This window comes from Arachis ipaensis, chromosome B1 (assembly GCF_059453495.1).
Source record: "Arachis ipaensis isolate K30076 ecotype BB chromosome B1, ASM5945349v1, whole genome shotgun sequence".
NCBI lineage: Eukaryota > Viridiplantae > Streptophyta > Magnoliopsida > Fabales > Fabaceae > Arachis > Arachis ipaensis.
Genome location: NC_142436.1, coordinates 110,883,845 through 110,888,010, shown reverse-complemented (window position 1 = coordinate 110,888,010; position 4,166 = coordinate 110,883,845). Strand labels below are relative to the sequence as shown.

The following is a 4,166-nucleotide window of genomic DNA, read 5'->3' as shown; positions in this document are numbered from 1 at the left end:
AAGCATGTCAGAAGGGCACCTTCTGATCAATTGCTTGTATCTCTCCCAAGCTTCATAGAGGGACTCACCATCCTTCTGCCTAAAGGTTTGGACTTCCACTCTAAGCTTGCTCAATTTTTGAGGTGGAAAGAACTTTGCCAAGAAGGCATTGACTAGCTTTTCCCAAGAGTTCAGGCTTTCTTTAGGTTGTGAATCCAACCATGTCCTAGCTCTGTCTCTTACAGCAAAAGGAAAGAGCATAAGTCTGTAGACTTCAGGGTCAACCCCATTGGTCTTGACAGTGTCACAGATTTGCAAGAATTCAGCTAAGAACTGATGAGGATCTTCCAATGGAAGTCCATGAAACTTGCAATTCTGTTGTATTAGAGAAACTAATTGAGGCTTAAGCTCAAAGTTGTTTGCTCCAATGGCAGGGATTGAGATGCTTCTCCCATAGAAATCAGGAGTAGGTGCAGTAAAGTCACCAAGCACCTTCCTTGCATTGTTGGCATTGTTGTTGTTTTCAGCTGCCATGGTTTCTTCTTCCTTGAAGAGTTCTGTTAGGCCCTCTAAAGAGAATTGTTCTTTAGCTTCTCTTAGCTTTCTCTTCAAGGTCCTTTCAGGTTTAGGATCAGCTTGAACAAGTATGCCTTTATCTTTGTTCCTGCTCATATGAAAGAGAAGAGAACAAGAAAGTATGGAATCCTCTATGTCACAGTATAGAGATTTCTTGAAGTGTCAAAAGAAAAGAAGAATAGAAGGAGGAGGTGGAGAAGAGGGAATTCGAACTTATCAAGAGGGGCAGAGTTCGAATTGCACCTTGATGAGGAGTCTTAGTCCCTTAAATAGAAGGATGTGAGAAGAGGGGAAGAATTTTTGAAATCAAAGTAAAAGATTTTAAAATGAAGTTTGAAAATTTGATTGAGATTTTTGAAAACTAAGATTGGGAAAGAAGTAAAGTGATTTTTGAAAAAGATTTTGAAATTAGAAATTTAAAAAGATATGATTGAAAAGATATGATTGAAAATCAATTTAGAAAAAGAAAGTTTTTTAAAATTAAAGTTGATTACTTGACTATCAAGAAATTAAAAGATATGATTTCAAAATTTAAAGTTTGATCCTTTCTTAATAGGCAAGTAACAACTTGGAAATTTTTGAAGTAAATCTTGAATTCAAGCAAGGATTTTTGAAAATAGTGAAAATAAATATAAAATGGAAAGAAATTGATTTTGAAAGAGATATGATTGAAAAGATATGATTTGAAAAAGATTTGATTTTGAAAAATTTTGAAAACTTAAAAAAAATGTGAATTAAAAACAAAATCTTCCCTCTAGTGTCATCCTGGCGTTAAACGCCCAAAACTCTACCTTTTTGGGCGTTAAACGCCTAGCCAGGTGCCCTGGCTGGCGTTTAAATGCCAGTTTTCCTTCTTCATTGGGCGTTTTGAACGCGCAGCTTTTTCTGTTTGATTCCTCTGCTGAATGTTCTGAATCTTCAATTCTCTGTATTATTGACTTCAAAAGACATAGTTTTAAAAATATTTTTTTGAATTTTTGATGATGTGAAACAATAAAAATGCAATTAAGATCAAATAAACAATGCATGCAAGACACCAAACTTTAAATGTTTGTATACTAAGGACTATAACAATGTAAAAATGCATATGAAAAACAACAAAACACACTAAATAAGAGAATTTAAAGATCAGAGCAAGGAAATCATCAAGAACAACTTGAAGATTAATGAAGATACATGCATGTAATTTTCGAAAAATGCAAGAAAAATAGAAACATGCAATTGACACCAAACTTAAAATTAGACAATAGATTCAAACAAGAAACATAAAATATTTTTGGTTTTATGGTTTTATAAATTTTTTTGTGATTTTCGAAACTTATATGGAAAAGAAAATAAAGGGATTCAAAACTTTCAATAAGAATTCCAGGAATCATGCAATGTTAGTCTAAAGCTTCAGTCTAAAAAGGATTAGACATGTTTGGCCAAGCTTAAGCAGGACATTAAATTCAATAGCTAAATTGATGAGAATCAATCAACTTTTGTGATGGTGGGAACATCACCTTAAAACTCTAGAATTCATTCTTAAAAATTCTGAAGAAAAGATACCTAATCTAAGCAACAAGATGAACCATCAGTTGTCCAAACTCGAACAATCCCCGGAAACGGCGCCAAAAACTTGGTGCACGAAATTGTGATCATCAACAATGGCGCCAAAGACTTGGAGCTCTCAAACATGAATCACACTTTGTCACAATTCTGCACAACTAACCAGCAAGTGCACTGGCTCGTCCAAGTAATAAACCTTACGTGAGTAAGGGTCGATCCCACAGAGATTGTCAGCTTGAAGCAAGCTATGGTCATCTTGTAAATCTCAGTCAGGCGGATTCAAATGGTTATGGAGTTTAAGGTGATGAAAATAAACATAAAATAAAGATAGAGATACTTATGTAATTCATTGGTGGATTTCAGATAAGCGTATGAAGATGCTTTGTTCCCCTTGAACCTCTGCTTTCCTATTGCCTTCTTCCAATCATTCATACTCCTTTCCATGGCAAGATTTATGTTGGGCATCACCGTTCTCAATGGCTACATCCCGTCCTCTCAGTGAAAATGGTCCTGATGCTCTGTCACAACATCGGCTAATCAGCTGTCGGTTCTCGATCATGTCGGAATAGGATCCATTGATCCTTTTGCGTCTGTCACATGCCCCACAATCGCGAGTTTGAAGCTCGTCACAGTCATCCCTTCCCAGATCCTACTCGGAATACCACAGACAAGGTTTATACTTTTCGGATCTCAGGAATGGCTGCCAATAATTCTAGCCTATACCACGAAGGTTCCAATCTTAGATTAGAAACCCAAGAGATACGCATTCAAGCCATTGCTAGTAGAACAGAGGTGGTTGTCACGCACATGTTCATAGGTGAGAATGATGATGAGTGTCACGGATCATCACATTCATCAAGTTGAAGAACGAATGAATATCTTGGAGAAGAAATAGACTTGAGTTGAATAGAAAAACAATAGTACTTGTATTAATTCATGAAGAACAGCAGAGCTCCACACCTTAATCTATGGTGTGTAGAAACTCCACCGTTGAAAATACATAAGAACAAAAGGTCTAGGCATGGCCGAATGGCCAGTCTCCCAAAACGTGATCAAGAGATCAAAAGATGATCAAAAGAAGATCCAAAGATAAAAATACAATAGCAAAAGGTCCTATTTATAGAGAACTAGTAGCCTAGGATTTACAGAAATTAGTAATTAATGCAGAAATCTTCTTCCGGGCCCACTTGGTGTGTGCTTGGGCTGAGCATTGAAGCATTTTCGTGTAGAAACTTTTTTTTGGAGTTAAACGCCAGCTTTTGTGCCAGTTTGGGCGTTTAACTCCAGCTTTTGTGCCAGTTTTGGAGTTAAACGCCAGAATTCTTGAGCTGACTTGGAACGCCTGTTTGGGCCATCAAATCTTGGGCAAAGTATGGACTATTATATATTGCTGGAAAGCCCAGGATGTCTACTTTCCAACACAATTAAGAGCGCACCAATCGGGCTTCTATAGCTCCAGAAAATCCACTTTGAGTTCAGGGAGGTCAGAATCCAACAGCATCTGCAGTCCTTTTTCAGCCTCTGAATCAGATTTTTGCTCAGGTCCCTCAATTTCAGACAGAGAATACCTAAAATCACAGAAAAATACACAAACTCATAGTAAAGTCCAGAAGAGTGATTTTTATTTAAAAACTAATAAAAACATAATAAAAACTAACTAAAATATGCTAAAAACATACTAAAAACAATGCCAAAAAGCGTATAAATTATCCGCTCATCAGATGCCAGTTTGGGCATTTAACTCTAGCTCTGGTGCCAGTTCCGGCGTTTTACGCCAGAAAAAGGTCTCTGGCTGGCGTTTAATTGCCAGTTTGGGCCATCAAGTCTCGGGCAAAGTATGGACTATTATACATTGCTGGAATGCCCAAGATGTCTATGTTCAAACGCAATTGAGAGCGCGCCAATTGGGGATCTGTAGCTCCAGAAAATCCACTTTGAGTGCAGGAGGGTCAGAATCTAACAACATCTGCAGTCCTTTCTCATCCTCTGAATCAGACTTTTGCTCAGGTCCCTCAATTTCAGCAACAAAATACCTGAAATTACAGAAAAACACACAAACTCAT

General features: G+C 37.2%; 1 non-coding gene across 1 annotated transcript; it reads left to right on the top strand.

Annotated features, from left to right (window-relative positions):
* On the top strand, window positions 1-108 carry LOC148577909 (small nucleolar RNA R71). Its single transcript, XR_015902866.1, has one exon. It is a non-coding gene; the product is annotated as a small nucleolar RNA R71 (small nucleolar RNA).
* Window positions 109-4,166: the final 4,058 nt, after the last annotated feature.